Source organism: Vigna umbellata, chromosome 8, assembly GCF_029865625.1.
Source record: "Vigna umbellata cultivar VRB3 chromosome 8, Vumbellata_1.0, whole genome shotgun sequence".
Classification (NCBI taxonomy): Eukaryota; Viridiplantae; Streptophyta; class Magnoliopsida; order Fabales; family Fabaceae; genus Vigna; species Vigna umbellata.
In genome coordinates, this window is record NC_142172.1 from 18,788,574 (window position 1) to 18,798,128 (window position 9,555).

Below are 9,555 nucleotides of genomic sequence, written 5' to 3' on the forward strand. Positions count from 1 at the left end.
TATGATAAGCATATATTAAAATAAATATGCACTTGTACGTGTTCTTTTACGCAACTATAAAGTACTTTAGTGATTGAGTAAGAAAAGTAACGTGAGTGAAAAAAATGCAATAAAATCTTCAATTTTTCTATTTAAATTTCATTTGGAAAATGTTTAAAATGTGTTCTTAGAAAGAATTTTGACATATTTGGCCGTGGAAAATGCGTAGTTGGGAAACCTTTACCACCCTTTTTCTAACAAAAGGGTCTACCTCTGGTCAATTTATAAAATGATTAAATATGTTGAAAATGAAGAACATGTTCCAAATAAATTAGAAAATAAATGAAAAATAGACATAACTGAAAAAAAATTTCATTAAAATTAACTTGTTGGTTATAAAAAAATATAAAATTTTGTTAAGTGATGATTTCAATAATTTTTGTAACATTTATGTACATTTACATTGCGTCTAACCTATGATTTACCGATTCTTACGTCAATATATTTATTTTAAAATAATAAAATGCGATAAGTGATATATATATATATATATATATATATATATATATATATATATATATATATATATATATATATATATATATATATATTTGAAAATAACAAATTTTTAAAAACTTGATAAATATATAATTGTTATTGATGTATTAAATGTTAAGAAAATAAAATAAAAAGTTATAAATTATCGTTTTCATAAAAGTATTACTGCGTGTGAGGACCTGGAAAATTATAAGGCCATTGGGCCCTAGTTGAGGCAGTCAGGCCCAGACTAAGGGAACCTTAACTTAGCCAGGGTCATTCCCCAAAAGCTAGAGTAAATCCATTTCTGCCTTTCCCTTTCTCTCTCTAAAAAGAAAACATTTTGCCCTAAACTCTTCTCTGCCTTCTCTCTAAATTTTTCAGCTCTTTGAACCGTTCAATCTTGGGATGGAAGGTGCTCAGGCGTTCATCTCACCGAAGGCTTCCTTTTGAACCGATCGCATTTTCGATTGGACCAGTGAGTCAACTTTTCCCTTCTCTGTCTCCATTCTCAAACCTAGAACATGCAATGTTACTGGTTGTATGTTACTAGGGGTTTTATTTTATAATTTTTGGTTTGTTAAATCAAGCTCTAAGAGCTGTTACTGTCACCACCTTGGTGGTTTGTAGGGTTTGGTTCAGTTCTCAGTTAGTGAAATACCGTGAGGGAGCGTCTCTGTGAGCTTGGTAGTTCGACTTTGAGGTAAGGGGAGCTAGTTATTTTGTTTGAAATTAATTTGAGATATATGCATGTTAAGTCCTGAATTGGTGTGTTGATTTGAACTGTTATGTACTGTTTAGTTATGTTTTGTGATGAGCATGTTGATTTGTATCTGCTGGATGTGTGGAAGTTGTGTAACCATAGTGTGCTGAACATTGTTTGACTTGGATGAGCATTATGTTGGCTGTACTGAGTTTCTGGATTTGAATAAGATCTCTGGGAAATAATTAAAAAGGATGGTGAGTGGATACATGTACTGCTTTAGGTTACTGTGAGGGAAATGGAGTACTAAAATTGGGTGAATGAGGTCTAGAGTACTATAAGGCAATTAGGACTTGTTGAGAGCACTGTGTTGGTAGGATAGAAGAATCATAAAAACCTGAGTTGGCACATCCCTGATCATAGAGCAGCCCTGGCCTGGTCCAGTACGTTGTGACTAGTCATATGTGTTGGCGGTGAAGGTGAGACTGATGCGTTCAGACATCTGATTCTTCTCCGGTGACCAATTGGGCAGTTGGGATAGTTTAGTTGAGTCAATAGAACTGGTGAGGGGTCAGAGAACTGAGTAAGTCCTGAGATAATGGTTGAGATGAGAATGTGTTCATAAGTTGCAAGGATTGATGTTTTAAATGGTAAAACTGAATTTAATCACTTTACATTAGTGCTAGGGAGGGTTTGGATCATCTAGACAAGAAGAATTACCAGTAATAATCGAATAAGAGGTCTTAGAAATTAACCAAGAGTCCTAGAAATGGTAAGGGTTACTGTAAGTGAGTGATTATGCAGAATTCACGTACTGCAGATTATGCAGTGTCGCTATGCGAGTCCTCTCGCATAGCGAGACCCTGAAAAGGGGTGCTCACTGTTTTGGAAATTCGCTGTGCGAGTTAGTGCGCTGTGCGAATTTCCAGAGGGTGATGCTCACTGTTTTTGGACTCGCCATGGCGAATCCTGTCGCTATGCGACTGGTGGTGGTTTAGGATCACTGCCTATTTAATTCGAAGAGCGAGTGGGGTGCATAGCGAGAGGTTTGAAGTTGATGTACGCTGCGAATTAATTCGCCATGCGAAATAGGGTGCGCTATGCGAATTTTAGCGGTCCTTTTGTCTGGGAAATTCGCATAGCGCACAAGGGGGTGCGCTGAGCGAATTATGTGTCGCAGGTTGAGTGTTTTTGGTGTTTTTGATGTTTTGGGAATTCCGGAGGTCCGTTTTGGACGTTCTTTAGTTCGTTCTGGGGGTTTTTGACCCTTCCGGAGCCATTGGTGAGGGTCTCCAAGCTGTTTGAATTACTTAGGTATTGAACATTAAAAGTCCTAAAGAAATTTGTGTTAATAAGTGATGATTTTGTGAAAGTATGTAATTTATGAGTTGTTTTTATGACATGGTTGATGTTGTATGATGATGTAAATGAATATGAAGAGGACATCTCGGGGAGAGATGGATGAAAGTGATGTGTGGGGTGATGATGTTGTTCTGTATAACTGTATGGAGCTTTGAACTAGTATGTCTATCCCTACACTCGAAGCACTGTTCATACTCAGATAGAGGAGAGCAGTGTAAGTGGTGAGAGTAGAGGGAGGTCCTCGTCTATAGTCTTTGAGTTTAGACATAGACAGGTTGGGGGATTTACCTTGCTAGTGTTGGGGAGTGCCAACTGAACTATGCAAGTGCAAAGACGACCAATAGTTCGACAGTTATACAAATCCGGATGAGTCGTGGAAGTGTGTGAGTCGTGGTTTAATGTGTATGCTTTAATTGTTCTTTTACACGTAACTAAGCATGATAACATGGATTGATTGTACTATATATCTATTGCTTGTTTACCTAGCTCACCCTTGCATTGTATGTGTTGCATGTGTTTGTCTTCTCCCTTGCGATGATCATCCAATCCTTTGGATGTGAGCAGTAGGTGATGATGTACCATTGGAGCAAGCTTTGGAAGTTGAGGAAGACCCAACCCCTAGTGCTTAGGATTTCTACTAGCTCTTATTTTAAATAGCTCTTTATTTTGGAAGACTTCTAGCCTTCATTTTATCATGATCAGTATTTTGGAAACACTCTTTAGGTCCCATTGAATCTTTATTCAATCATGTATTTTGGAGAATTATGAACTTGTTCTTAAGTTTTAAGACTTCCCAGCCAGACTTGGATAACTGTACTCCTTAATCCTATCTATTGTGTACTCTTAACTGCTTTCTATCATTATAATCGATACATTCTACATATATACATTGCTATATATTTTGGGATGTCACACTGCGCGCTCTATAAAATAGATAGTAAAGGATTTTAAGATATAAGATACATATACATGTCAAATATGGATACATGACACAATTATGAAAATACACAATATTAACGTATAAATATTCTCGTTTTAGTGGTACAAGAGATATATAAAAAAAATAGATACTGACATATTCAAGTCTAATATATACAAATGCTTATAAATTAAGGCTTTTACTACATAGTTAAAAAATAATTATTTATTAATATAATACAAATATATTCTCTCATTACATTTTCTTATAATATACATCATGGATTATATTGATTGATAATGAATTGGTTTCTAAAATAATACCATTTTTTTTTTGGGTTAGAGTGAGATTCTCTTCAAAAGTGTGACTTAATATAAATAATAAACGTGGTCCTTATATATTACATACACGTATATATTACCTACAGAGGTTGAGTGGTGGGAAATTATCACGGATGATGATCTGTATATTCTTCACAGATGGGTCGATATGTATTATTTACGAATTGATTTTTTTTTCACAGATCAAAAAGTCCATCCCTAATTTACCTATACCAAATATTTCATACAAAATTTTAATTGTGGGTAATTAGTGATTACTTCCATATTTTTGCCACAAGTATCCTTTCCTATCGAAATTTAGTTGTTTAAGTATCTTTTCCTATCAAAATTTAGTTGTTTAAGTAGTTGAGTGACCCTTATTTAAATGTGAATCCAAGTTTCATTGAATAAAAATGAGAAAATAAAGTAATATATAAAAATGAAAGATCATTAATTTATCGTCTTATGGTTTTGGATAGGGAATAATGTCAATATTAAGATACTTATAGGCCTGATATTTGTTTTGCAATTGAGGTTCTTAGTAGATTTATGCATCAGCCAAAGAAATTGCACTTATTAGCTGCAAAAAAGAATGTTAAGATATGTAAAGGAAACATTAGAACTTGGAGTATTGTTTCCTAAAAACACTGAAATGCAAGATGTTTTAGTAGGTTGGTCTGATTCTGACTAGTGTGGGGATAATAGTGATAGGAGAAGCACTACTTGGTTTTTTTTCAAGTTTATAGGTGCACTGATCTCCCGGCAAAAAGCAACACGTTGTGGCTTTGTCCACCTATGAGACAAAATATATAGCTAGATCTGATGTTGCATGCCAAGCTACGTAACTTGATTATATTGTTCGATAAAAACAAAAGTGGGACCCATCCACATGCTGAAAAGAAGGGTCAATGTTTTCATATACCATATATTAAGGAAGAATGTCTTCCACCTTCGCTAAAGCTCTGTAAATTGCTCCAATGCACCAACCATGTTTCTTGTCCTTTCTTCCTTCATTCATTATAAAATGAATGCAAAATGTGCAGCAAAACACAACTCACCAAGAATCAAACGGTGAAGAAAGAATTCAAGAGGAGAAAGAGAGAAAGCCACGGGTACTACCGTGAAGAGAGAAACATCACCGAGAGGTGAAAGACACTGTGTAGTAGAAACTGTGAGGGTGCAAAAGAGAGTTTTTTTGTATATCATCCGAGAGGGTGAGATTTATTGAGAGATCCTCAAAGAGTGAGAGAAACACTGTAATCCTACTTTCATAGTGGAGATAATTTTCTGGACTAGGTCCTATGGTTTTTTCCGAGAGGATTTTCCACGTTAAAATTTTCGGTGTTATTTTTTCCTACGCATACACTTTTATTTTTACGCTTCCGCATAGTGCCCATTTTGGGTTAGCAGAGGAGGGAACAAATACCGCTGTTTCCCAATAGTGGTATCAGAGCTACCAGTTCGAAAAAGTCAGAATCCTGTGAAACTCAAGATGGAAGGTGACATGTTCAAGCTAACTGCGGATAATTACTCCTACTGGAAGCCGATGATGGAAGATCATCTATACTGCAAGGATTTGTATGAGCCGATCACAAATCCGGAAATTCCAGAAGGGAAGACCGAAAAAGATTGGGAGATTCTGAATCGTAAAACAGTGGCTATGATTCGAAAATACATCAACAAAAGCTTGTTTGAGCATGTATCGACTTATACCGATGCGTATGAGTTATGGACAAAGCTTGAATCTATGATTCAAAAAAAGACTCCGAGAAATAAAGCTCACCTTGTCAGGCGACTTGTAAAGTTGGACTATTCTGACAACCAGAATATGATCGAGCATCTCAACACCTTCAAAGGTATTGTGAACCAATTAATGAAGGCATATATGAAGATAGATGACGAGTTACAAGCTCTTCTACTCCTTAGTTCTCTACCAGAGAGTTGGGACACATTGGTGGTCACTCTCAGTAACTCAACACCAAATGGAAAGCTCAGGCTGGATAACATTACAGACAGTTTGTTGAATGAAGAGTCCAAAAGGAAAGAAAGAGGAATGAGTAGTCACTCAGAAGCCAACGTTGTTGAGAATAGAGGAAGGAGTGAACACAAAGGCAAAGGAAAACGTGAAAAGTCACGAGGAAGATTCAAGTCTCGTTCCAAAGGTTTGAGATGCTTTTATTGTGGAAAAGATGGCCACAAGAAGCAAGAATGTAGATTCCTGAAAAGAGATCAGAAGAATGGAACTATACACCCTGATGTGATAGATCCCAAAAAGAAGTTGGAAGAAAAGACCACAACAGCGGTGGTATCAAATGATGAGAATGTGTTCCTTATCACTGAGGTAAACTATCTAAATATTACTTTTGATGACTGCACTTGGATAGTAGATACTGGAGCATCTTTCCATGTTACTCCTCATGAGGGATTCTTCTCATCCTATCAAAAAGGAGACTTTGGAATAGTGAAGATGGGTAATCATGTCACAAGCAAAATTGTGGGCATAGGAGAAGTGACTTTGACGACAGAAAATGGAAACAAACTTGTGCTGAAGGAGGTAAGACATGTGCCAGAAATGCGACTAAACCTTATCTCAGTCGGTAAGCTAGATGATGCTGGAATGAACAACCAGTTTGGAGATGGAAAATGGAAACTTAGCCAAGGAAGCATGATTATTGCTCGTGGCAAAAAGGAAGGCTCTTTATATGTCATACAAGGAAAGATATACAAAGGAGAGACAAATGTTGCTCAAGAAGAAAGTAAGGAGTTGTGGCACAAAAGACTGGGCCACATCAGCGAGAAAGGATTAGAGATCTATGCGAAAGATCATCTCCAGAGTATAAAAGGACAACCACTTGAATTATGTGAAGACTGCCTAGCAGGTAAGCAGCACAGAGTATCTTTCCATAAGTATGATAATAGAAAAAGAAGAGAGCATATTTTGGATCTTGTGTATTCAGATGTCTGTTCAACATCCGAAAGGTCCCTTGGTGGTGCTCAATATTTTGTTACCTTCATTGATGAGCACTCTAGAAAATTGTGGGTCTATCCTTTGAAGAGAAAAGATGAAGTTCTACGAATCTTCAAGGAGTTTCATGCCTTAGTTGAATGTGAAACTGGAAGAAAGTTGAAATGCTTGAGAAGTGATAATGGTGGAGAGTATAGAGGTCCATTCGAGCACTATTGCAAGACTCATAGGATCATACATGAGAAAGTACCTCCCAAGACACCTTAAATGAATGACGTAGCTGAAAGATTCAACAGAACGATTGCCGAGAAGGTCAGAAGCATGTTGTCTCACGCAAAACTTCCCAAGTCATTCTGGGGGGAAGCCGTGTTTACAGCAACTCATTTGACCAACTTATCACCATCAAGACCATTAAACGGTAAGATACCAGAAGAAGTATGGTCCGGTAAAAAGGCCTCATATCGCAACTTGAGAGTCTTCGGATGTAAGGCATCAATTCACATTCCGAAAGATGAAAGAGTAAAGTTCGATGCTAAGGCGAAAGAGTGCATATACCTTGGTTCTCCAAGAGATGAATTTGGTTTTAGATTATGGGATCTTGCAAACAAAAAGATTGTTCGAAGCAGAGATGTGGTGTTCTTTGAAGATCAGACAATCCAAGACATCAAGAAAGTGGAGAAACCAACACTTAAGCTGATAAGTGATCAAAGCCCTATTGTGATGAACAACTTAGGGAGAGAGACTCATCAAGCTGAGACAAATCAGGAGTTACAACTTGATGAGATGGCTGAAGAAGCAGATCAACCTAATCTGACGGTAGAAGATCAAGCAATTGAGAATGCTCCGCAACAAACCCAATTGAGGCGATCAACAAGGCAGAAGCAAATGGAGATGAAAGACAAAGACAAATGGTTGCAAGCCATGGAAGAAGAGATGCAATCCTTAAAGGAAAATCAGACTTATGATTTGGTAGAATTACCAAAAGAAAGAAGAGCATTGCAGAACAAATGGGTGTTCAAGCTCAAGAATGAAGAGAACAACCCAAGCCCAAGGTACAAAGCACGAATTGTCGTGAAGGGGTGCAACCAGAAGAAAGAAATAGACTTTGATGAAATATTCTCACCAGTAATGAAGATGACATCCATTAGAGCGATTCTCGGTCTGGCAGCAACACTAGACCTGGATATTGAATAACTGGACGTCAAAACAACATTCTCACATGGAGACCTAGAGGAAGAAATTTACATGAAGCAACTAGAGGGTTTTGAAGAACCAGGCAAAGAACACTTTGTGTGTCGTCTGAAGAAAAGTCTCTATGGTCTGAAGCAAGCTCCAAGACAATGGTACAAGAAATTTGATTCCTTCATGATCCAACATAATTTCAAGAAGACCTCCGCAGACCATTGCGTGTTTGTGAAGCATTATGAAGATGGTGAGTCCATCATACTTCTCTTGTATGTTGATGATATGTTGATTGTAGGGAATGACAAAATTAAAATAGCTGCTCTCAAGAAGGCATTGAGTAAGTCTTTTGCCATGAAAGACCTAGGTGCAGTGAAGAAGATACTTGGAATGAAAATCTCCAGAGATCGTTCTAGAAGAATGCTATGGGTATCTCAAGAAGATTACATTGAGAAGATTCTCAAAAGGTTCAACATGCACAATGCCAAATCTGCTCGTGTTCCAATTGCTGGACATTTCAAACTCAGTAAGTTGCAATGTCCAAAGAATGAAGAAGAAAAAGTAGAAATTAACAAGGTACCCTACTATTCTGCCGTAGGTAGTCTTATATATGCAATGGTTTGTACAAGACCAGATATTGGCTATGCTGTAGGAGTTGTGAGCAGATTCTTGTCAAATCCAGGAAAGGAGCATTGGGAAGCTGTTAAGTGGATACTAAGGTATCTAAGAGGGTCTGTCAAAAGAAGCTTGTGTTTTGGCAATGGAGATCTAAAGCTAATCGGATATTCAGACTCAGACATGGCTGGAGATGTCGATTCAAGGAAGTCAACATCAGGTTATCTAATTACTTTTGCAGGGGGAGCTGTTTCTTGGCAGTCAAATCTACAAAAAGGTGTGACATTGTCTACTGCTGAAGCAGAGTATGTAGCGGTGACTAAAGCCTCTAAAGAGATGCTATGGATGAAGAATTTCCTAAGTGAATTAGGACATGATCAAGATGATTATGTGGTGAATTGTGATAATCAAAGTACCATTCATCTAACCAAGAACCCCATGTTCCATTCATGCTCGAAGCATATCGACTTCCAATATCATTGGATACGAGAAGCGTTGGATGAGAAGAAAATGAAGATAGAGAAAATCCATACAGACTTAAATTGGTCTGACATGATGACTAAGTCAATACCAACCAAGAAGGTTGAAGATTGTTGTCAAGGTGCTGGTGTCGTGGTACCTTCCAACTAAAGACAGGATGCAATGATGGAATGAAGGATGGAATACCCATTTTGAGTTTTATGGGGGAGTTTTGTTGGATAAAAACAAAAATGGGACCCATCCACATGCTGAAAAGAATGGTCAATGTTTTCATATACCATATATTGAGGAAGAATGTCTTCCACCTTCGCTAAAGCTCCGTAAATTGCTCCAATGCACCAACCATGTTTCTTGTCCTTTCTTCCTTCATTCATTATAAAATGAATGCAAAATGTGCAGCAAAACACAACTCACCAAGAATCAAACGGTGAAGAAAGAATTCAAGAGGAGAAAGAGAGAAAGCCACGGGTACTACCGTGAAGAGAGAAACATT